The sequence below is a fragment of the Capricornis sumatraensis genome, chromosome 14 (assembly GCF_032405125.1).
Source record: "Capricornis sumatraensis isolate serow.1 chromosome 14, serow.2, whole genome shotgun sequence".
NCBI classification, from domain to species: domain Eukaryota; kingdom Metazoa; phylum Chordata; class Mammalia; order Artiodactyla; family Bovidae; genus Capricornis; species Capricornis sumatraensis.
Window position 1 is genome coordinate 76,976,122 of NC_091082.1, and position 26,483 is coordinate 77,002,604.

General features: G+C 40.6%; 1 pseudogene; it reads left to right on the plus strand.

The window, feature by feature from the left end:
* LOC138090300 (charged multivesicular body protein 3-like) overlaps nucleotides 1-13,818 on the plus strand; it is a 63,591-nt pseudogene extending 49,773 nt beyond the window's left edge.
* The last annotated feature ends 12,665 nt before the right edge of the window (nucleotides 13,819-26,483 follow it).

Sequence of the window (26,483 nt, forward strand, 5' to 3'; positions counted from 1 at the left end):
CTTTTGCTCTCCCTGTTTCCTTGCTCCAAGAACATCCCCTCCTTTGCCCTTTGCCTGCATGGAGAGCTCCTACTCATCTTTCAGTGCCCAACTCAAATGCCCTCCTCTCTGGGGCTTCCCCTGAACTCCCTGGTGCTTTCTCCTCCATCCTCCACCCTGTCCCCCTCAAGAAGAGTGGGGATCATCACTCCTCTAGCTGTGGCTCCTCGGCTATGGCAACTATCACTCCATCTACAGGTGTTTTTTGTTATTTCTCCCACAGAATTGTGTGTTATGCAAGAGTTAGAACATTAACTCCAAAGTCGCTGGGACTTCCCGGGTGGCTCAGTGGTGAAGAATCTGCCTGCTAGTGCAGAGAAGCAGGAGATGCAGGTTTGACCCCTGGGCCAGGAATATTCCTGGAGGAGGGCATGGCAACATGATACAGAGTTTAAACAAAGCAATGAAAGTGAAAGTTGCTCAGCTGTGTCAGACCCTTTGCGACCCTATGGACTGTAGCCCGCCAAGCTCCTCTGTCCGTGACATTCTTCAGACAAGAATACTAAAGTGGGTTGCCATTCCTTTCTCCAGGGGATCTTCCAGACCCAGGGATCCAACCTGGGTGTCCTGCATTGCAGGCAGATTCTTTACCATCTGAGTCAACAGATAAATCCCATGGGTAGAGGAGCCAGGCAGGCTATAGTCTATGAGGTGCAAAAGAGTCAGACATGATATTAACGACTAAACGACAACAATACTTTTGTTAAGTGAATAAGTGAATGGGCAAGTTCAAGAGTCTGAGATTGCAGATGTAACTAGAGTCCTCTGAAAATCACAGTACGTGACAAGTGCCTTTTCAGGCCCCAGACATTTGCCCTATACTTTCTAGTAAGATTTCTTTCTTCTAATTTCAAGCTTACCTATAAAAATATAAATGCTATTGATTCTCTGTGGATCTGAAAATTTTTTTAAATTTCCAAGGGTGTCAAATGAAGCGTACCTTGGTCTGCATAAACACGGTCATCTTCTCGCTGCTTGGGACTTGCAGGGGGAAAAAAAAACTCATCATGAGAAATGGTGCAGATGGTATATTTGGCATCACCAGCCCGCGTCGATCAGAGATGCATTTATTTACATGACTTTGTTTGCATTGTGACCATTTATCTGGGTCCTTGCTCACATTTAACCTTTTGGAGGATCGGCAGGGACTGAGCCATTTTGCCCTTGGGATCAGATGAAGCGAGCCCCCTGTAAGGGCTGATGTTTGCCTTTCTTCCTACCTGCAAAGCATGCATTTCTTACAGTCTCAGAAAACATTTGGTTATGTTATCTCGTGGGTCCAGGAGGAGTGTGGCGTGAGCCAAATTTAAGAGCCATTGCCAAACGCCATGGTTCGCATTATGTAGACAGCGTGCCAGTGGAACTGGCGCTTCTCGTTGTAGATTGGAGCTCTTGCCTCAGAGGCAAAGGATCCCCATTAGTCGTTTCCAACTGGGATCATGCCCTTTTCCTTCACTTTTGAGATATCTTTGTGTGAGTGTTCAAACCATGGCTTACAGGCACAGCTGATAGACCACTGTGACTGAGCTCTTCCAGGCTGGGATGGTGAGCCCCCTAAAGGGCACCAAAATGGTCTCAGCCCCCAAGGGTGACTTGGAGATGCTGAGAAACAGCATGGTGCCTTGGAAAGGGTCTTAGAAAGCTGGGTTCTGGGTCTGTAAAATGGGGACAATTTACTTACTTTTTCTGAGCTTTGGTTTCCTCATCTTTCAATAGGAATAGTCAGAGTTATTGTCATAACAATTGACCTAATTCATACAAAGCATTTGGTGTAGTAACAGACACCAAGTCAGCCCTCAATAAAAGTTTTTATTATTAATATTGTCATGATTATTGATATGTCTTGCTTGGTGGCTGTGAAGATTAAATAACTGATTTTGAAGGGCTCTGTGGATTTGCAGAGCTCAGCAGATGTGAGGAATGCTTGCTTCAGCAGGGGGGAAGGGTAATTGCTTATAAAGGCTCTGTCAAAACATGTTTCACCATGATTCTCCGGCCAAGAGTCCCCAATATTTTTTAAATAAGAAGCTACTGAGTCAGACAGAGAAAGACAAACACTGTACGACATCATTTATATGTGGAATCTAAAAAAAAACTAGTGAATAAAACAGAAAGAAGCAGACTCACAGTCAATAGAAAACAAACTAGTGGTTCCCAGAGGGAGAAGGAAGAAGGAGGGGTAACTTAAGGGGAGGGATAAAAGGGTTGTTATGGGATTATAGGAAATCTTTTTTTTTTTCATTTAAAAACACTTTTTTATTGTATGTTTCAGGTTTTCAGCATTAAAATTTAACATCTGTATGTACTACAAAGTGATTATCACCTGAAGTCCAGCTACCAAACCATTTTAACCTTCATGTTAAAGAAAAGGAACTCTCCTAAAGTGCTTTGAAGCACAAGAAAAGTTATTTTCAACCTACTGAGTAGCAGAAGGAGTAGTGGTCGATGATACAACTTGCTAATTCTTTTTCATAATTAATTTCTGCCAATGGGTAATGAAGTTAGAAATGGGTATTTGTTGTGAGTTTCTGTCTGTTTTCACTTTATAGTATTGGGGAAGGGTCCTATAGACAGAATTGTTGAAAGTCTTATGTTGAAACCCTAATCCCCCAATGTGACTATATTTGGAATAAGAAAGCAATTAAAATGAAGTAAAATCATAAGGGTGGATGGAGCCCTGATCCATCCAAGGGGATTAGCGTCCTAATAAGACCATATGAGAGAGCCCATGCCCTTTCTTCTCCGTGTGAGAACATGGCATGAGGCAGACATCTACTAGCCCAGAGAGAGCTCAGCAGAAACCAGCACCTTGACCTTGGACTGCCCAGCCTCCAACCTCTGAGAATATAAACTCCTGTTTTTAAGCCACACAGGGCATGGTATTTTGTTATGGCAGCCCCCGCAGACTACGATACGGGCAGGGGCGCTGAGGATAAGGCGCCTTGAACATCTACCCGCTCAGTCTCTTGTAAAACGTGCTCAGGTAAGTCTGTCAAGTCAGAGACTGTTTATAAAACGTTGTCTCTCTGTATGGTACTGAGACGTTATCCCCCAATGATGCATCTGAGTCCCAGGGTTTGTATTTGGGGAACCAACATTCATCTTGAAAAGTCTGTAACATTTTTGGGGATGAAAAGTTTGGTATGAAAAGCAGCACTTTGAAAGCAGAGGGTGAATAAAAATGAGAGGAAGAAAGCAAAGAATGAGGGGGAAAACAGGCTTATATTGGCCTATACAGAACAGAACACTTAGACCAACTGTAGTACTAAATGTTTCCTTTAAAAAAGAAATAGTCTCCTAAAACTAACTCTAAATGGAGTCATATAAACCCAAATACTAGAATCAGGGGAATTTTCCAGTGAGGGGGAACATTTTGGTATATTAGTAGTTTAGTTTTCTTGTAAGGAAATAAAAAGGAAATTAATTCAGTGATTTGTTCAGAATAGTTACAAAAATGCACAGTCTCAGAGATCAGTGGGGAATACAGTTCCTGCTGGAGGCAGCAGTTGTCCGGTCTCCTAGATGAGATAAGTTATTTTATTTGTGTTGAGGTGGAGGAGAGGAAGGGGCAGTTTTTTGGTTTCTTTTCCCTTGTCCTGGAAAAGGTGCAGACTTTCATGGAATATATCTCATGCTTTCTTGCCTTATTCTTTCTCTTTTCTTTTATCCTTGTTCATATTTGCTTGAATTTTACCACTTTTATCATGATATAACTGACATATTGTATAAGTTTAAGGTGTACATGTGATGGTTTGATATCGGTATATTTCAGAATGATTATAACAATAAAGTTGATTAATACATCCATCGCCTCACAGTTACCTTTTATGCACGTGTGTGTGTGTGTCTGTGTCTGTGTGTGTCTGTGTAGAACTTTAAAGATTTATTCTTTGCAACTTTCATGTATATAACAATAATATATATAACTTTCATGTATATAACAATACTGTTAACTATTGTCACCCTCCTGTACATTAGATCCCCAGAAATCATTCATTTCAAAACTGGAAGTTTGTACCCTTTGACCACCTTCATCCATTCCAGTCCACCCCCCTCAACCCCTGGGCAACCGCCAAACTACTCTGTTTCCGTGAGTTTGCTTTTTAGATTCCACATATAAGTGAGATCACCTATTAATAGTATTATCTTTGTCTGACTTATTTCACTCAACATAATACCCTCAAGGTTCACATCCATGCTGTCACAAATGTCAAGATTTCCTTTCTGTTATGGCTGAATAATATTCCTGTATGTGTGTGTCTCTATATCTGTCTATCTATCTGTATCACATTTTTTAAATTCATTCATCCATTTACAAACAACTTGGGTTGCTTTCATACCTTGGCTTTTGTGAATAACACTGCTTTGAACATGGAATGCAGGTATCTATTCAAGATAGTGATTTCATTTCCTTTGGATATATACCTGAAATTGAAGTTGCTGGATCATATGACAGTTTTATTTCTAATTTTCTGAGGAAAATTTGTACTCTTTTCCATAGTGACTGCACTAGTTTACACTCCTAGCAACAGTGTACAAGGATTCCCTTTCCCCCCTATCCTTGTGAGCCTTATATCTTGTATTTTTGATGATAGCCATTCTAACAGGTGTGAGGTAATATCTCATTGTGGATTTTATTTGCATTTCCCTGATGATTAGTGATGTCGTGTACCTTTCAATGTGCCAGTTGGCCATTTGAATGGCTTCTTTGGGAAAATCTATATTCAGGTCTTTTGCCTACATTTAATTGGGTTATTTGGGGGTTTTGCTTTGGTTTGGGGTTGGGTTTTTTTTTTTGCTGTTAAGTTTTATGAGCTTCTACTATACTTTGGATATTAACCCCTTATCAGATATATAGTTTGCAAATATTTCTCCCATTCTGTAGGCTACCTTTTCATCTTACTAATTCTTTTGCTGTGCAGAGGCTTTTTAGTTTGATATAGTCCTACTTGTTTATTTTTGCTTTTGTTGCTTGTACTTTAAGTATCAAATCCAAACAAACACACAGACAAAAAACATTATCGTCCAAACCAGTGTCAAGGAGCTTACCCCCATGGTTTCATCTAGGACTTTTGTAGTTTCTGGTAGTACAGTTAAGTCATAATCCATTTCAAGTTTATTTTTGTGAGTAGTGTAAGATACGGGTCCAGTTTCATTATTGAAGAGACTATCTTATCCTCTGAATATTCTTGGTTCCCGTAACAAATACTGGTTGACCACATATGAATGGTGCATTTGGGGGTTCTCAATTCTGTTCCATTGGTCTACTGTTTTTATGCCAGTACCATACTATTTTGATTACTATAACCTTGTAAAATAGTTTGAAATCAGTAAGTGTGAAGCATCCAGCTTTTGTTCTTCTTTCTCAAGGTTGCTTTGGTTATTCAGAGTCTCTCATGTGGTTCCAAATTACAAGGTTTTTTTTCCCCTATTTTTCAAAAGACAGATTTCAGGGTTTTTTATTTCTATTTTTGAAAATTTTCCTGTTTTTTTTTAGTTCTATTTTTTAAAAGACATAAAAATCTTGGTACAGATTACTTTCCATCTGTAGATTGCTTTCAGTAGTATGAACATTTTATCAGTATTAATTCTCTCAGTCCAAGAACATGAACTATCTTTTTATTTATTTTTATTTTCAATTTCTTACATCAATGTTTTATACTTTTCAGTGTACAGATCTTTCACCTTCAGTTCAGTTCAGTTCAGTCACCCAGTCATGTCTGACTCCTTGCGACCCCATGAATCGCAGCACGCCAGGCCCCCCTGTCCATCACCAACTCCCGGAGTTCACTCAGACTCACGTCCATTGAGTTGATGATGCCATCCAGCCATCTCATCCTCTGTCGTCCCCTTCTCCTCCTGCCCCCAATCCCTCCCAGCATCAGAGTCTTTTCCAATGAGTCAACTCTTCGCATGAGGTGGCCAAAGTATGGTTAAATTTACTCCTAAGTATTTTTATCCTTTTTGATTCTATTATAGGTGGGATTGTTTTCTTTCTTTTTCACGTAGTTTGTTGTTAATATATAGAAATGTAACTAATTTTTGCATGTTGATTTTGTTGGCTAAGAAAGGAAATTAGAGTTGCTAACAGGCAAGCTTGAAACATTCAAGGAGAAACAGAAAAACCAAGACTATTTGTGAAACATGCTGCTAAGAAGGCTCAGAGGGCTATCTGTGTAGTTCTGGCCATGGAGGTGAGGAGGTCAAGGAAGGTTGTGAGCAAGTTTTATGCATCCCAGGCTCACATGAACTCTGTACTCATGGGGATGAAGAAAAAGTTAGCAGTCTTACAAGTGACTGGTTCTTGCAGAAGAGCACAGAAGTGATGAAGGCTATTCAGATTCTTGTTCAGTTCAGTTCAGTTCAGTCGCTCAGTCGTGTCCAACTCTTTGTGACCCCATGAATCGCAGCACGCCAGGCCTCGCTGTCCATCACCAACTCCCGGAGTTCACCCAGACTCACGTCCATCAAGTCGGTGATGCCATCCAGCCATCTTGTCCTCTGTCGTCCCCTTCTCCTCCTGCCCCCAATCCCTCCGAGCATCAGAGTCTTTTCCAGTGAGTCAACTCTTCGCATGAGGTGGCCAAAGCACTGGAGTTTCAGCTTTAGCATCATTCCTTCCAAATAAATCCTAGGACTGATCTACCTCAGAATGGATTGGTTGGATCTCCTTGCAGTCCGAGGGACTCTCAAGAGTCTTCTCCAATACCACAGTTCAAAAGCATCAAATCTTCAGCACTCTGCCTTCTTCACAGTCCAACTCTCACATCCATACATGACCACAGGAAAAACCATTGCCTTGACTAGACGGACCTTAGTCGGCAAAGTAATGTCTCTACTTTTGAATATACTATCTAGGTTGGTCATAACTTTTCTGCAAGGAGTAAGCGTCTTTTAATTTCATGGCTGCAATCACCATCTGCAGTGATTTTGGAGCCCCCGAAAATAAAGTCTGACATTGTTTCCACTGTTTCCCCATCTATTTCCCATGAAGTGATGGGACCAGATGCCATGATCTTCGTTTTCTGAATGTTGAGCTTTAAGCCAACTTTTTCACTCTCCTCTCTCACTTTCATCAAGAGGCTTTTTAGTTCCTCTTCACTTTCTGCCATAAGAGTGGTGTCATCTGCATATCTGAGGTTATTGATATTTCTCCCGGCAATCTTGATTCCAGCTTGTGTTTCTTCCAGTCCAGTGTTTCTCATGATGTACTCTGCATAGAAGTTAAATAAGTAGGGTGACAATATACAGCCTTGATGTACTCCTTTTCCTATTTGGAACCAGTCTGTTGTTCCATGTCCAGTTCTAACTGTTGCTTCCTGACCTGCATACAGATTTCTCAAGAGGCAGGTCGGGTGGTCTGGTATTCCCATGTCTTTCAGAATTTTCCACAGTTTATTGTGATCCACACAGTCAAAGGCTTTGGCATAGTCAATAAAGCAGAAATAGATGTTTCTCTGGAACTCTCTTGCTTTTTCCATGATCCAGTGGATGTTGGCAATTTGATCTCTGGTTCCTCTGCCTTTTCTAAAACCGGCTTGACCATCAGGGAGTTCACGGTTCACGTGTTTCTGAAGCCTGGCTTGGAGAATTTTGAGCATTACTTTACTAGCATGTGAGATGAGTGCAATTGTGCAGTAGTTTGAGCATTCTTTGGCATTGCCTTTCCTTGGGATTGGAATGAAAACTGACCTTTTCCAGTCCTGTGGCCACTGCTGACTTTTCCAAACTTGCTGGCATATTGAGTGCAGCACTTTCACAGCATCATCTTTCAGGATTTGAAAGAGCTCAACTGGAATTCCGTCACCTCCACTAGCTTTGTTCGTAGTGATGCTTTCTCAGGCCCACTTGACTTCACATTCCAGGATGTCTGGCTCTACATGAATGATCACACCATCATGATTATCTGGGTTATGAAGATCTTTTTTGTACAGTTCTTCTGTGTATTCTTGCCACCTCTTATTAATATCTTCTGCTTCAGTTAGGTCCATACCATTTCTGTCCTTTATTGAGCCCATCTTTGCATGAAATGTTCCCTTGGTATCTCTAATTTCCTTGAAGAGATCTCTAGTCTTTCCCATTCTGTTCTTTTCCTCTATTTCTTTACATTGATCACTGAAGAAGGCTTTTTCATCTCTTTTTGCTATTCTTTGGAACTCTGCATTCAGATGCTTATATCTTTCCTTTTCTCCTTTGCTTTTCGCCTCTCTTCTTTTCACAGCTATTTGTAAGGCCTCCGCAGACAGCCATTTTGCTTTTTTGCATTTCTTTTCCATGGGGATGGTCTTGATCCGTGTCTCCTGTACAATGTCACGAACCTCATTCCGTAGTTCATCAGACACTCTATCTATCAGATCTAGGCCCTTAAATCTATTTCTCACTTCCACTATATAATCATAAGGGATTTGATTTAGGTCATACCTGAATGGTCTAGTGGTTTTCCTTACTTCAATTTGAGTCTGAATTTGGCAATAAGGAGTTCATGATCTGAGCCACAGTCAGCTCTTGGCCTTGTTTTCGTTGACTGTATAGAGCTTCTCCATTTTGGGCTGCAAAGAATATAATCAATCTGATTTTGGTGTTGACCATCTGGTGATGTCCATGTGTAGAGTCTTCTCTTGTGTTGTTGGAAGAGGGTGTTTGCTATGACCAGTGCATTTTCTTGGCAAAACTCTATTAGTCTTTGCCCTGCTTCATTCTATACTCCAAGGCCAAATTTCCCTGTTACTCCAGGTGTTTCTTGACTTCCTAGCTTTGCATTCCAGTCCCCTATAATGAAAAGGACATCTTTTTTGGGTGTTAGTTCTAAAAGGTCTTGTAGGTCTTCATAAAACCTTTCAACTTCAGCTTCTTCAGATTCCATAAGTCTAGTTCAAACAAATAGATTATAGAATACAGATAAAATAAATAGATGAAGAAATGCATACATTGTCCAAAGAGCTGATGAAGGCTGAGGACATGGAGGGATGTTAGAGGACACCTTTGAAAGCATGAATGATCAAGGAGAAATGGAAGAAGCAGCAGAAATGGAAATTGACAAAATTCTATTTGAAATTACAGCAGGGGCCTTGAGCAAAGCAAAATTGGTAAACGATCAATGCTGTTATGGAGCCTGAATCTCCAGAAATGATAGCCACCTCAGAAGATAAAGAATGAGAAGAGGCCCTGGAGGCCATGCCTCCTAGTTGGTTGTGCTTAGCAGCTAGGGGCCACCCTGTTGGACCTCAAGCTTTTCTCATGGCCCACCTGCTGGGCGTACATACACTCCTCTGATGCAGCTACCGTTTTATGTATCTCTTGCATTATACCTCTGTTGATGAGGCATTGCATTCTGGAGAAGATGCTCTGCTACTATCACTTCACTCTCTGCAGAAATCTTGTGATCTCAACTGGACTCTTCTTATGAGAAATGGTGTGATAAATGCATCATTTTTAGGAATACAAATAGAAGTATCTTTTTAGAGGACAAGAAAAGAAATCTGTCTTCTCATAAAGCACTTTTGAGAATAGAATTCATTGCCTGAATGTTAAGGACTCTATTTTTTTGTATGTGAAACACTGTATGCTGCTGCTGCTGCTAAGTTGCTTCAGTCAGGTCTGACTCTGTGCAACCGCACAGACAGCAGCCCACTAGGCTCCTCCATCCCTGGGATTCTCCAGTCAAGAATACTGGAGTGGGTTGCCATTTCCTTCTCCAATGCATGCATGCATGCTAAGTTGCTTCAGCCACGCCTGACTCCGTGAGACCCTATGGACAGCAGCCTGCCAGGCTCTTCCATCCACAGGATTCTCTAGGCAAAAATACAGGAGTGGGTTGCCATTTAAAACACTGTATAAATAGACTTAAATAAATTTTTGCTCTAACACTAGGAAAAAAAATTTAGAGTTTTCTATGTACAATCTCCTCATTCATTATTGGTCTGTTTAGATTTTCTGTTTATCCATTGTTTGGTCTCAGTAGGTTGTATGTGTCTGGCAATTTATTTATTTCTTCCAGGTTTTAAAAAGATAAATAAATGTTGGTTTGCAAGACAGAGAAAGGGGAGAAGATATCAGAAGCATTGCAGGTAAGGATGAAAAGTTAAGCAAAGGTGTGGATCATGGTGGCATGGAATAGCATGGTAAATGACAGAGATAAGAGGTGTGTAAAGTTTCGTGTGCTGCTGTTGCTGCTGCTGTTGAGTCACTTCAGTCGTGTCTGACTCTGTGCGACCCCATAGACGGCAGCTCACCAGGCTCTGCCATCCCTGGGATTCTCCAGGCAAGAACACTGGAGTGGGTTGCCATTTCCTTCTTCAATGCATGAAAGTGAAGTGAAAGTGAAGTTGCTGAGTCATGTCCGACTCCTTGCGACCCCATGGACTGCAGCCTACCAGGCTCCTCCGTCCATGGGATTTTCCAGGCAAGAGTACTGGAGTGGGGTGCCATTGCCTTCTCCAAAAGTTTCCTGTGAGGAGGACACACAAGTGTGGACATAAGTTTGGTGAGAGAAAGGTCTAGAGAAGAGAATGGATATACCAGTTAAGAGGTTTGAACTTTATCTCAAGGGCAATGGACGTTTGTTAGAGGGTTTTAAGCACAAAAGAGGTTTAAATAGAACTACTTTTTGTGTTGTTGTTAAGGAAGATCTCAGTTGATGATTGTATTCGGGAATTTTTGACGCGATCAATATCAGAGTAGGCGGTGTTTCAAGGAGAGGAAAACAGTGGGAAGAATGTGGGACAGCTAGAGATCAGAAGGAGCGTGGTTCACAGAAAACTGCTTCGAGCAGAGCGGCCACACCAGGAGTTCCAAAGAGAAACGATTAGGGTCAAGCTGCAGCAGGGGGCACAGAGAGGGGAAGAGACACAGAGAACTTGAAAAGACAGAGTGCCCGCGCTGGCTGGATATGTGGGTGAGTGCGGGGGGTCCGTGACTCCCAGTTCAGCCGGGGTGACTGGAGGGTGCTTATACCACTCCTGACGATAAAAGAGCTGGCACACGAAGCAGATTTTGTCAGGGGAATTTGATCAGAACAATTTGGTACAGGTTGTTTGGAGATGCTTGTGGAACACTAGGCTGAGATGGTTCAGCAGGCAAAATGCAATTTAGAAATGAGGTTTGATATGGAAATGGCAACGCTCTCCTCAATAGCACAGAGACCAGAAGTTCAAGGAGTAAAAGCTATTACCTGGGGAAAATCTCACTCAATGTATGGTGAAATAAAAGCAGTACTAAAAAATAAAAATCCTGGGATAGAGGGAGGGTGTCAGTACTTACAAATCAGTCAGGAGAAAAGAGTCAGAGAAAAAACTGCTAGAATTCTACGTGTTTGACTGGAGACTTAAAGGAATGAAAAGTCAACAGAGAGAGGGAGAGGTGAGAAGTCCAGCAGAGGTGAATACTGTATGTGAAGAGTGGATGGAATACTGTATGGATTTGGACGAAGAATAGTTGGAGGGGTTGAGCTCAGACTGAAGGACAGACTGTGAATCCCAGGAAACTGGAGGAAAAGGAGCAAATCGTGGAGGGGACAGGGAAGACTCCAGAATGAATTATAGACTCAAGGCTAAGAATTCCCACCTGTTAACCTTGGTTTTCTCAGTAGAGATAAATTGATTTGCTGAAAGAGGAAGGTTGATGGTGGCAAAGAAATAAGAAAATGGGTAAAGGGGAAAAATAGCAACTTTGGGAATTGGGAGAGGACTTGATCATATATAAGACTAACAGAGAAATGGAGGGATTTAAAAGAGTCCTGTGTCCCTCCTAATTTCCTGAGGCAAACCATGTTTATAACTGTCAGAAAAAGAATAAAAATTTCCAACATACACGAAATCAGCTAAATAAATTGTTAAACAGTGATTATATTTTATTTTAATGAAGTATGAACGCTTACTGAGTTTTTAATATCAAAATAAAAAAATAATAAAAGCCAAGCCAACGAAGCATTGGGACTAGAATTGCTAGGGTTCAAAGGTCAAAGATGAGGGAAAGAACTTGCATAGTCCATGAATAAAAATCAATGTTATGGTATCCCTCTGACAAATAAACAGGCAAAAAATATCTCATGCCCAAAGTTAAATAGACTGCACTGCTATGCTTGCAGCAAGAGAGATTTGCAAGCCACAGATTTGAGGTGACATACATTTAAACAGTCGTGGGAGGGTTTAGCAGCTCAGCCCATAAGAGCAGTGTCAGATGGTAGATGGCCAATCTGACCCAAAGCAGAGGAGTTTTGTGCCCTGTGTAGCGGAAGGACAGAGCAGAGGGCCCTTCCCTGGAGAAGCAGCTGAGCCCTAAGTGGAAGGCCAGTGTGCAACTAAGAAGAGCTTTGGATCAAAATCTCCCAACTTCTTTTTCCTAGAAAAACAGACAATGTTCTGGTCAGTCTAATCAAGATGAAAAGATAGAAATTAAACATCAATCATCAATTTAAGAAACTCTTTGTAACCTTGTTATAGACATGCACTACACAAACTCTGGGAGATGGCGAGGGACAGGGAGGCCTGGCATGCTGCATTCCATGGGGTTGCGAATGTGAAGGAGGTCACTCAGCCATGTCCGACTCTTTGTGACCCCATGGACTGTATAGTCCATGGAATTCTCCAGGCCAGAATACTGGAATGGTAGACTCTCCCTTCTCCAGGGGGTCTTCCCAACCCAGGGATCGAACCCAGGTGTCCTGCATTGCAGGTGGATTCTTTACCAGCTGAGCCACAAGGAGTTGTGAATAATTGAACACAACTTGGTGACTGAGCAACAACAATGATATGATTTAAAATTTCTCTCTGAAACCAACAGCCAATGCTTACAATACTTAAAAGTAAAATAGCGACATCCCCAGTGGCTCAGTGGTGAAGAATCTGCCTGCAATGCAGGAGACGCAGGAGACAGGGGTTTGATCCCTGGGTCAGGAAGATTCCCTGGAGGCGGGCATGGCAACCCACTCCAGTATTCTTGTTTGGAGAATCCCATGGGCAGAGGAGCCTGGTGGGCTACATAGGGTCACAAATAGTCAGAAGCAACTGACCAACCATGCTTGCAAAAGTAAAATAGCAGCAGAAATATTCTTCTTAAAGGTAAGACCAAGAAGGATAACATTATAGCTATTGATTTTATGCTATTCAGAAGTTACAGCCAATGGCAAAAGGCAGAAAAGAGAAATAAGAAATACAATTATTGGAGAAGAAAGAAAAATTAGTATTTACAGACTATTTCTATCTAGAAAACTCATGAGAATAAATTTTAAAGTTATTTGAGCTAGTTGGAGAGTTTAAAAAGATGATCAGTAACAAAAATTAACATAGAAAAATTTACTAGATTCCAGGAATTATCAATTTAAAAGCACAATGGAAAAAGCTCTGCCCACCAGAGTAGCAGAAGTTATAATATCCAGGAATAAACTTAATAAAAGCTCTGTTAGAACTACATGAAAAACACTTGGAAAATTTTACTGAGAGATGTTAAAAAGACTTAAATAAGTTGATGCTGCTGCTGTTTTCATGAGTAGTGAAATGAGTGAAGTCGCTCAGTTGTGTCCAACTCTTTGCGACCCCATGGACTGTAGCCTACCAGGCTCCTCTGTCCATGGGATTTTCCAGGCAATAGTTCTGGAGTGGATTGCCATTTCCTTCTCCAGGGGATCTTCCCAACCCAGAGATCGAAGCTGGGTCTCCCATATTGTAGACAGATGCTTTACCGTCTGAGCCACCAGGGAAGTCACTAGAAGAGCATAAAAATATCAGTAGTCCCCAATTCGATGTATTTATACACAAATCCCCAATTATGTTCCAAATCTAGTTAGAATTATGACCTTACCTACATACATGAGCTTATTCTTATAAAAGTCAAGGGGCAGGGGACGGGGGGGAAACTGAAAAAAAATGAGAGGGAATTTGTACCATCAGAAAGCTATAACTTATAAATGTACGTTTGTATATTCATAGATAGAGATAGAACCAGAAATAAACTCTAGTACAATCAAGAACTTAGAATATGGTAAAGTTGACATTTAAATGGGTGAGAAAATGGTGGATTACCCACTAGATGAGACAAGATAAATGGCTGACTACTGGATTTACAGCGTCTACTAGACCAGTGTTAAGTGCCTGCTGCGTTTGCCAGGCTCCCCTTCCTCCTGAGCTGCTGTCCCTCATCTAACAGTCCAGCTCCCCGAGGCTTCCAGGCACAGCCTCCATTGCTCTTTCTGCTGCACAAAACCATAGAGGTTCTAGCAGTCACTTAAGACTTAGCTGAGTCCATGAGCCCAGACTTACAGCAGCTGCCCGGAATGTCTGCATAATGCAACTCAGAAGCACAAACCTTGACCATCAAAAGAAAGGAGCCGGAGAATTGACAGATCAGGTCCTTTCTCCTCACGCCCCCCAGCCCCCACACACACTGGACTTATAGATGGCTGCGTCAGCCTCTCTGCTGACATCCTGCATCTGGAATATGGCAGTGTTTTCCTCTGAAACTGTTGCTGCCCTGGTAACAAGGCACCACCTTTGATTTTCTTTCTTCTTTCCCCTCTTCACTTCCTCATTTTCCTTTTCTCACTCTTGGTGCTCTGGGATCCCTCTCCCCGCAAACCTCGAATATGTAAGCTTTTCCTCAGGCTCTGCTTGGCAAGGAACCGGGACTCAGACACATTCCTTCTTCACATGTCATCCTAAAATACATCCTAGATGGATTAGAGCACGACAACATAAAAATAGTGCATAAAAGATGAAACAGAAAACTTTAGTGTATCTGCCTATAAAGATGTAAGTTATGGAGGTATGGAAAATCTTTCTAATCTAAGAATATGATAGATTTGACTTTATAGAGTCTTAAACCTTTGCAGAAGTATTGCAAACAAACAAACAAGAAAATATTAATGCCTTAAACAGAAATAGGTTAACATGTATTAATAGATTGGTATAGGTTAATATGTAAAAAGCACTTAATAACTACATTTTAAAAATCTTATCAGGAAAAAATAGACTAAGAATTTGAACAAGTAATCCACAAAGAAACACAAAGGATTGAAAAGCATATTAAAAAAAATTCAGGTTTACTAAGGTCAAGGAAATACAGATGAAAACAACAATAATTTATTATTTTCCTCTAACAGATTTGCTAAGATTAAAACCAAAGGCAGTGGCCCAAATCGGGGAGGGTGCAATCATGCTTTCACAAACTACTGGGAGGTCTGTAATTTGGTACATTCTTTTTGGAAATACATATCAAAAGCTTTAAATTTGTTCTTATCCTTTAAACTAATAAATCCACATATAAAAGTTTATCTTAAGGAAATGATCAGAGGTCCAAGACTTATGTTGAAAGACATTTAGAGCAATATGACTTTTTATTGTTGTCGTAAATAGCTGGAAACAAGACACATACCAAAAAAAGGGACTGGATAAATAGATTTTTGAGTATTAATAAGATGGAATTCTCTTCACTTATTTCATATTTTCATATATGAAAAGTTTGTGGGAAAATGCCCTCCACATACACTGAAATATGAAAAACTGCTTATAAAATAATGTAAAATAAAGATTTAAGTATTTAGAAAAACCCAAAGAATTTACACAGCAACATCTTCTCCAAGACAAAGCAAAACTAAACTCAACAGGATCTTTGGAATGTTTAGAAGCACAAACATTAAAAAAAATAATGAATGAATCACTAAGTGTGTTTTTTCTAGAATAATTTTTGCTAATTTCTTAATCATAAAATATTATTTTAAAATTATTTTGAGCCATAGACCTAAATGTAAAACATGAAACTATAAAAACTCTAGAATAAAACATAAGATAAAATTTATAGGAACTTGAGACAAGAGAAGATTTCTTAGGACATATAAATCTCAAACCACTTTACAATTTTAGAATAAAAAATGACAACTGGACTTTATTAAAATTTTGCTCTTCAAAATATACTTTTAAGAAATAAAGCAAGCAAGCCACAATGAAAGAAAATATTTTCAATGCATATTTCTCACAAAAAGTTTATCTACAATAGATGAAGAATCCTTATACCTCAATAAGAAGATAATCCAGTTTTGAAAATAGGCAAAATATTTAAACATACAGTTTAAAGAAGAAGATATACAAATGGCCTAAGCAGTGAAAATAAGATCAAAACCATCAGTTATCATGGAAATGCAAATTAAACCACATACCCACTAGAATGGGGCTTCCCTGGTGGCTCAGTTGGTAAAGAATCTGCCTGCAATACAAGAGACCTGGGTTTGATCCCTGGGTCAGGAAGATCCCCTGGAGAAGGAAATGGCAACCCACTCCAGTATTCTTGCCTGGAGAATCCCATGAAGAGAGGAACCTGAGGAGGCTGACAGGCTACAGTCCATGGGGTCAAGAGTCAGACACGACTGAGCTATTAAGCCACCACCACCAGCAGCCATTAGAATTGTTGGCAAGTATGTGGAACAGGCAAAACTCACATGCATCGCTGTGAGAATATAAAATGATGTCACCACTTTGAAAAACTGTCCATTTGTTTAAAAGTTAAACATATTTCTACCATACCACCAGCCATTCTACTCCTAAGAAGTAATTTAGAAGTATTTACCCAAAAGAAGTAAAAATATATATCCATACAAAATATTGTGTGCAATGTTCCTAGCACTTTATTTGAAATAAAGCCCCAGACTGGAAATAATCCAATATCCATCGACAGGTGAATAAATAAGCAAATAGATGTATATTTATACAATAATGGTCAAGTGGACCTTAGGAAGCATTACTCTAAATAAAGCTAGTGAAGGTGATGGAATTCCAGCTGAGCTATTTCCAGTCTTAAAAGATGATGCTGTTAAAGTGCTGCACTCGATATACCAGCAAATTTGAAAAACTCAGCAGTGGCCACAGGACTGAAAAAGGTGAGTTTTCATTCCAGTCTCAAAGAAAGGCGATGCTGAAGAATGTTCAAATTACTGTACAACTGCACTCATTTCACATGCAAGCAGTTTCATGGATACATATATTTGTCAAAACTCATAGAATTGTACACTTGAAATGAATTTAGTTAATAACATGTAAATTATAGGTCAATAAAGTTACTTAAAGATTCTTTCTGCATTCCTAGCTGACTGAGATCTACTCAATCTTGATTACTCCTTTGCTTATTACCTCTTCTCCTACTTATTATTGTATTGCTAGAATAGACTTAGGGATACAGTTACAAATGCTTCTGTGCATGTGTGTGTGAGAGAGAGAGAGAGAGGCAGAGACAGAGATGAGAAAGAAGAGACTGAAGATTCCAAAATGCTGGGGGGAGAGGGGTTGGTAAAGAGAAAGTTCCAGAGGTGTGGAATCCAGAGGACAGGTAGAGGTATGGGACTTAGCAAGTGAAGATAGGATACTGGGAAATTTGAACTGAATTCATGAGAGTCTCAAGTAGCCTTGTCCAATAACCTCAGATGTTCTACAAATGAAGAATAATATCTTCTGAGAGATGGTCCTGGATAGGCTGATAGTTGAGGAGAGTGCTTGCACTATAGAAGTCAGTAAGAAATGAATAAAACATTAAACTGAAATAGGGGAGGGTCAATGGAAGTGCAGGTAACTCCAGGACAAGGGGAAGCCTCTTCTACTCTCTGTCGGCTTTTAGACCCCGTCTTCTACAATGTCCATGAGGGAGAGTGCAATGCTGACCATTGATTACCATCCCACCTTAACTTCTCAGATCCGAACTTCACAAATATTTCTCAACTTTCTTGACTTTCAAAGTGAGGAAATTAGGAAATGGAGTTTCTTCTGCCCTGATTATTGATAGGTCTTTGTCTGATTTTCTTAAGAATCACCATATATGGTCTCTTTCCAGCTGATGGAGGTATGATACTCATGATGTAGGTCCATCTCCAGTAAGTAGCATGCTCGATCTTTCCTTGTAAAAGGAATGCGTTATTTTGCATATAACAAGTCTATTGACATCCTTTGCTTTCTACTGGCATGGTGAAGATGTAGTCCTAGTCCTACTAAGGACTACATTTTCCCCTACTAATTGGGTTGTGAGTTTGGAACTGTAGCTAAGAAGATCCGTGCCAAGTAAATGTATTATAATGACTTTGGTCTGTATCATCAGTCTTAGATAATTGTACCACAGCTGACATGACTTCCTTCCAGAGGCAGACTGTTGGAATGAATGACATAATAATGCCATGATTAATCTGACCTAGCCTTCATGGGAGGGTGAAGAGGTGCAAATCCACGGGCTGCTATAACTAATGTCAAATGATCCATCAACAAGGCATTTGTGGGTAAAGCATCAATCCTAAAACACACTGTTAAAAATAACGCCTGGTGGAAATAAGTATGTAGCCCTCTAGACCCTGATAAAGAGGGCAATTAACATTATAAGCAGAGCACACTTCTGATATTTTAATTTGGGATTTCAGAATTGAGATTGCTGATACTCATCATTGCATCATTCTTGAGAATACAGAAAGACCCCCCCGCACCTTATATTTTTCAAACCTATGTTGAAACTTACATATGATATTGCTGAATGATACTTTGCAGATATTAGTAACCGATCTCTGTGCGGTCAATTGTGTACTTGATTAACCTTAGTTGACAAGATAGCGATGAAAAGAGCACTCTTACTATTTTTTGATGTTTTATTTCTGATCATGGTTGTAGAAGAACTGAAAAAAATGGCTTCAGGAGAGAATAATTAGGAGGCTAATTAATTAAGTTCTGTTTATAGTTTTGTTTTCAAGGCATTTATTGGTTTTAACTATAAGATTCTATTTTCATTGAAGATATTAGGGATTGCGAAGGGATAGTGAGGCAAGCAAGTAAAGGCACACTTTGATAGCTGGGAGAGCAGGAGTATGGGGCCCTGCCAAGCTGACTGTACTCTATCCTTCTTTCAAAACTAAGAATGAGGTTGAAGATTCCAAAATACTAGGGATTAATAGGAAAAATATCCCAAGGGTCCCTAGAGGCATAGGATTAAGACACACATGGGAGAATAAGGCTTGGAAAGCTCTGTTTGGAGGGTTTTAAATGCATTACATTAATTCTCGCAGCTCTATGAGACAGTATTACTATTGCCTCTATTTTTCAGGTAAGAACACTGAGGCCCAGAGAGGAAATATGGGCATATTCACAAAGCGAGTAAATGGAGGAAGAAGAATTTTCATCTGTACAATGTGAGCTGGAACTCTCTTAGGTATGTTATGCTTCAGTTCAGCTTAGTTCAGTCCCTCAGTCATGTCCGACTCTTTGCGACCCCATGAATCGCAGCATGCCAGGCCTCCCTGTCCATCACCAATTCCCGGAGTTCACTCACACTCACGTCCATCGAGTCCGTGATGCCATCCAGCCACCTCATCCTCTGTCGTCCCCTTCTTCTCCTGCCCCCAATCCCTCCCAGCATCAGTCTTTTCCAATGAGTCAACTCTTCGCATGAGGTGGCCAGAGTACTGGAGTTTCAGCTTTAGCATCATTCCTTCCAAAGAAATCCCAGGGTTGATCTCCTTCAGAATGGACTGGTTGGATCTCCTTGCAGTCCAAGGGACTCTCAAGAGTCTTCTCCAATACCACAGCTCAAAAGCATCAATTCTTTGGCACTCAGCCTTCTTCACAGTCCAACTCTCACATCCATACATGACCACAGGAAAAACTATAGCCTTTACTAGACGGACCTTTGTTGGCAAAGTAATGTCTCTGCTTTTGAATATGCTATCTAGCTTGGTCATAACTTTCCTTCCAAGGACTAAGCGTCTTTTAATTTTGTGGCTGCAATCACCATCTGCAGTGATTTTGGAGCCCCCAAAAAGAAAGTCTGACACTGTTTCCACTGTTTCTCCATCTATTTCCCATGGAGTGATGGGACCGGATGCAATGATCTTTGTTTTCTGAGTGTTGAGCTTTAAGCCAACTTTTTCACTCTCTTTTACTTTCATCAAAAGGCTTTTTAGTTCCTCTTCACTTTCTGCCATAAGGGTGGTGTCATCTGCATATCTGAGGTTATTGATATTTCTCCCAGCAATCTTGATTCCAGCTGGTCCCATCCCTTCATGGCAAATAGATGGGGAAACAGTGGAAACAGTGGCAGACTTTATTTTGGGGGGCTCCAAAATCACTGCAGATGGTGATTGCAGCCATGAAATTTAAAAGACACTTACTCCTTGGAAGGAAAGTTATGACCAATATGATAGCATATTGAAAAGCAGAGACATTACTTTGCCAACAAATGTCTGTCTAGTCAAGGCTATGGTTTTTCCAGTGGTCATGTATGGGTTTGAGAGTTGTACTGTGAAGAAAGCTGAGCACCAAAGAATTGATGCTTTTGAACTGTGGTGTTGGAGAAGACTCTTGAGAGTCCCTTGGACAGCAAGGAGATCCAACTAGTCCATTCTAAAGGAGATCAGTCCTGGATATTCTTTGGAAGGAATGGTGCTGAAGCTGAAATTCCAGTACTTTGGCCACCTCGTTCAAAAAATTGACTCACTGGAAAAGACTTGGATGCTGGGAGGGATTGGGGGCAGGAGGAGAAGGGGACGACAGAGGATGAGATGGCTGTATGGCTTCACCAACTCGATGGATGTGAGTTTGAGTGAACTCCAGGAGTTGGTGATAGACAGGGAGGCCTGGCATGCTGCAATTCATGGGGTCGCAAAGAGTTGGACACGACTGAGCAACTGAACTGAACTGAACTGAAAGGGGAAATTAACATACATACTCTGTTCTTCCTGTTCTGTGCAGTCAGTGTGGTTGATATAAGACCCTCCTCAGCAAAAAAGTTACACAGTGTGTTTGTCGGAGATCCTGGGTGGGTAAGGAGGGCAAGAAAAAGGAGATTGCTTTCATCAGTCACATAGAGTTCTTTGCTTTACCCTCACCATTTTAAAACAACCAGTTAAATCAATAAGTTTGACGTGGAAGTGGGAAGATTCAAACTTGTTAGGCAACACATGGAAAGAAACAATCAAATCAGTTGGTGATAGCCTCCAATCAATGACTGCAAAATTAAGAAAGGAACTCCAACCTGTTGCTTATTTCTTGCAAACTCTAAAGTCCTAGCTATTTTATTGAAGGAATTTTACATAAAAACATATGCGGAGGTTTGGCCCATTAATTGTTCTGTTTTAGTCAAAGAGTGTCATGAGGAGGTGGTGTGGGGTGTAAAGGTGGGTAAGGTGCTCACTTGACTTCATACTTTTTGGTACATCTTGCTGGATTAACCTCCAAAAAACCATACTTAATCGTGTAGTTGCTTAACGAATACTTGCAAATTTATATCCTTTTTCCAGTCACATAAAATGAAGAAATTTTCAGTATTCTCTTTATTGAATTTGACATCTTATATACCATAAGGAAGTTAGTTCTATGAGAGCAGATTTGTGTTTTGTTTTGTTTTTTTGCCTTTTAGCATGTTTGTCTCTTGCTTGGAACTTTGGGAAGACCATCTGAGGGCTTCAATAGTTGATAAAAGCAAGCTAAAGCAAATAATCACCTTCTGGTGCTTCTTTCCACATATTCTAATTTTTTAATGGAGAAAATGCATTCTTAAATTAAATATGCATAATAAGGAATACTAATAATAAGAATAAAGTGGAATATGTGAGAATGAATCTAGTGTTGTAAGCAAAATGCATTTGATTTGCAAAGGATAAAAGCTGGCTTGAATTAGTAAGAATCAGTGCAAAAAAAGAAAAGCCTCGTAATGTTCATAAATTGTCCATAATTGTATGGATTTTAAATATAAAAGTTGGCAGTGGCAAAAGCTAAAAGCCATTAGGAGAGATACCATTGTGCAATGTACTAGCAGCAGCAAGTCACAATCTTATGAAAAAAAAAATGCTCCCTAGAGTTTTCTAAAAGTTTGATAACCATACTTGAGACTTATCTTGATGTTTACTACAATGCCTGCATTGTTCAGCATGGCATGGCCTAATGCATATATGAATCATATTTGAAAAGAGCTACTAATTAACATGAATAGTCTTCTTCTGTGAAGGTCGTTTATTGCAAAGTTCATCCCCGCCCCCCCACCACTGTTTTTTCCCCCAGCTGACTATCACTAAAGGAGTCCTCAACAACAGCCATTAGTTTAAGAGACTAGTCTGTTTTCTCTCTGACATTGGGTCATAGTTTTAAAGAGTCTTTTTCTCCTGCCAAGGAGCTATAAAAAGTAGTATCTAAAAGTAAGAGAGGTAGAAAAGAGAAAACAATCTTTCTGTTATTGAGCAGTACATCCACTCCTTAAGTTTTATTTTCTCATCAACTTCTTGTTATAGTGTTGAAAGATTATTTAGCAAAACTGTTAGACATAATCTCAGATGAAATCAGTGAACTGTTCTTTGAAAACTGACTTGCCAATTCTTCTCTAGGATTCACTGGGATGGTCCCTGAACTGTTTTCCAAATAAATAAAAGCGTTTGGGGACTTTGTTCTACTGTTCTGCCAGGGAGGAACTTCCAGAACGTTTCATCACTCAGTTTTGGGCGCAGTAGGTTTTTTTGGCTTAGGTGTTTCAAGCAACTTAGCCAAGATGCAGGGATTCCCAACGGCTGTTGGGAATATTACCCAATGCTGAAAATGTCTCTAAGTTAAATGCTTTTGTGTGGAGCTTTGTCTCCATTTGTGATGGTTAATTTTACATATCACCTTGGCTAGGTTATGGTTGCCGTTGTTCAGTTGCTCAGTTGTGTCCAACTCTTTGCAAACTTATGGACCTCCACACGCCAGGCTTCCCTGTCGTTCATCATCTCCCTGACCTTGCTCAAATTCGTGTCTATTGAATTAATGATGCCATCCAACCATCTTGTCCTCTGTCATCCCCTTCTCCTCCTGCCTTCAAACTATTCCAGCATCAGGGTCTTTTCTAATGAGCTGGCTCTTCACATCAGGTGACCAAATTATTGGAGCTTTAGCTTCAACATCAGTCCTTCTAATGAACATTCAGGACTGATTCCTTTAGGACTGACTGGTTTGATTGATTCCTTTAGGTTTTGCTACCCAACTTTTTAGGCCGACTTTTTAGGTTTAGGTTTTGTTTGGTCAAACTCCAGTCTAAATGTTGCCATGATGAACTTTTTAAATGTGATTCATATTTAAGTCAGTAGATTTTGAGTAAAGCAGATTATCCTTAAAAATGAGGGTAGGCCTCATCCAATCAGTTGAAGATCTTCAGAGCAAAGACTGAGGTTTCCCAAAGAAAGAAATTCTGCCTCAATATTAAAACATGAAAACTCTGTCTGATTTCAAAACTTTCCAATTTTGGGCTCAAGACTGTAATACTTAAGTTCAGTTGCTCAGTCGTGTCCGACTCTTTGCGACCCCATGAATCGCAGCACGCCAGGCCTCCCTGTTCATCACCATCTCCCGGAGTTCACTCAGACTCACGTCCATCAAGTCCGTGATGCCATCCAGCCATCTCATCCTCTGTCGTCCCCTTCTCCTCCTGCCCCCAATCCTTCCCAGCATCAGAGTCTTTTCCAGTGAGTCAACTCTTCGCATGAGGTGGCCAAAGTACTGGAGTTTCAGCTTTAGCATCATTCCTTCCAAAGAAATCCCAGGGTTGATCTCCTTCAGAATGGACTGGTTGGATCTCCTTGCAGTCCAAGGGACTCTCAAGAGTCTTCTCCAATACCACAGCTCAAAAGCATCAATTCTTCGGCGCTCAGCCTTCTTCACAGTCCAACTCTCACATCCATACATGACCACAGGAAAAACCATAGCCTTGACTAGACGGACCTTAGTTGGCAAAGTAATGTCTCTGCTTTTGAATATGCTATCTAGGTTGGTCATAACTTTCCTTCCAAGGAGTAAGTGTCTTTTAATTTCATGGCTGCAATCACCATCTGCAGTGATTTTGGAGCCCAAAAAAAGAAAGTCTGACACTGTTTCCACTGTTTCCCCATCTATTTCGCATGAAGTGATGGGACCGGATGCAATGATCTTCGTTTTCTGAATGTTGAGCTTTAAGCCAACTTTTTCACTCTCTATCACATTCATCAAGAGGCTTTTTAGTTCCTCTTCACTTTCTGCCATAAGGGTGGTGTCATCTGCTTATCTGAGGTTATTGATATTTCTCCCGGCAGTCTTGATTCCAGCTTGTGTTTCTTCCAGTCCTGTGTTTCTCATGATGTACTCTGCATATAAGTTAAATAAGCAGGGTGACAATATACAGCCTTGACATACTCCTTTTCCTATTTGGAACCAGTCTGTTGTTCCATGTCCAGTTCTGACTGTTGCTTCCTGACCTGCATACATACAGGTATGTAATACTTATTCCTCCCTAAATTTCCCTGATGACCTGTTCTACTGACTTGCCAGCCCCCACAAACAAGTGGGTCAATTCCTTAAAATAAATTTATCTATCTATCTCTATCCTAATGGTTCTCTTTCTGTGGAGAACCCTGAATAATCCTATACATCATTCAAGTAAAATTAGTAGTAAGTTTATAGTATAAAACATGTTCTCTTAACTGTTTGACCTGTAAGACAGAACTGGATTTTACGCCAGGTTTTCATGATGTAACAAAGTGATTAAAGAGCTTTAATCAAAGTGATTAAAGTGATCACAATCACCACATTGTGATTTTGTCTACATGATACCAGACACCCTATTTGATAAATACATAAGTCATTTTTACTCATAAATCTGATTTGAGTAAATCTGTAAGAATTTGTCAATGGTGTGCAGTTTTTGATATCTGAAGAGGCCAGGGAAGCATTGTGTAGCTTTATTGGAAAGGGATGGATCACCCCAGCGAAGCTTGGTTTTTGAAGAGAAGCTGTTCTTACACTGCATTTGTAACACATACCTTTTTATGTTAAGTTTTGAACTGTGTGTTTTAAAAGTTGAAATCAAGTAAAAGGCATCTAAGTAGTCCCTTTAGCCCACAATTCATTGCCACTCTCCTACTACCAGTTAGTCACTGAAAGGGGTAAGATATGGTCAGTAGAGGGGATGCAACCCTTCAGATACCACCTTCCCCATTCATGGAGTCAAGTCTTCAAAATCATTGTTTATTGATGGCTCATCACATATAAATGAATGTCTTACTCAGCTCAACAACAGAAATTTGTTTGCTCACAGTTCTGGAAACTGGAAAGTTCAAGAGCAAGGACCCACAGGGTTTGTTTTCTTTTGAGGACTCTCTGGCTTGCAGATGGCCGCCTTTTTGCTGTGTTCTCATATGGTTTTTCTTCAGTGCGTGTATGTGGAAAGACCCCACCCTTATGATCTCATTTCACCTTAATTACCTGCTAAAGGTGCTGTCTCCAAATACAGTCATACTGGGGCTTGGTACGTCAACACATGAATTTGGTGCAGCAGGTTTACAGTTCAGTCCATAGCAACAAGGCTCTCTGTTTTGTACTCAAGGCATTTCTTTATCAAGCACTCTTCTGAGACTACAGTGTTGTAGGGGGGATTGAGCAAGTGTACAGAGGTCTATACCATGAGTCTGAATGTGATGCTCAAAGCAAGAGTCTACAACACTGTAAGGGATGGGGCGGTCACATCCAGCTGAACGATCAGAAGAAGCTCCTGCCCTTGCATTAGGCACTGAGTTCAGTTCAGTTCAGTTCAGTCACTCAGTCACGTGCGACTCTTTGCAACCCCATGGACTGCAGCACACAAGACTTTTCTATCACCAACTCCTGGAGAGTGCTCAAACTCATGTCCATCGAGTCCCATCCATACATGACTACTGGAAAAACCATAGCTTTGACTACACAGACCTTTGTCATGTAGTGACAGGATGGAGAGAGGATTTGCATTTAAATGCTGGCGTAAGAAAAGCAGTTGGGGAAGAACATGAGAATGGACATGGTCAAGGAAGATAGTTGGTTTCGGTTGTCTGGAGCTTCCTGAAATATAGCAGGGATTGTACTAAGATGGATAGACCAGAGACCAGAGAATGAGGCCAGAGAGCAGAGAGACTGAAATTTCAAGGGGCTTGATAGGAAGGCAATGGTGAGTCACTGAAAACTTTTGTCTTGGGTGGTGCTGGTTATTTTATAAACCTCCTTTCACTGCTTCTGATGCACTGCCTCAAACATCTTTACTAGAGAAGTCTGATTTTATCATTAGGAAACTGATTTTTTCAACATCGGACCAGTCCCTCTCCTAATGGAAACTTGCCTGTGTGCAGAAACATGTCCGTAAGGGATGAACCTTGAGGGGGTTGGGAGGGCAGTCAAGCAGGAGGAAGTGAAGAGATTCTGAATGCAGTAGTTTCTTCAAATGAAGAGCAGCAAGATGTCGAGGTGTGTTTTCCTGTTTGGGAAGTTTAATTCTTCACGGTTTGCTTGGCTGTCAGAACGCTTCATGTTTTTATTTGTGAACATACACGGTGATCATCCTTAAGACAAAACAGTCTGATGGCAGGTCCCTCGATGCCCGTGTTCAGAGCAGATGTTGCCATCAGAGGCGGGCTTTCAGTTCTCACCTCTGAGATGTAAACCTCATGAAGCAGCATCTCTCCTGCTCTCTTC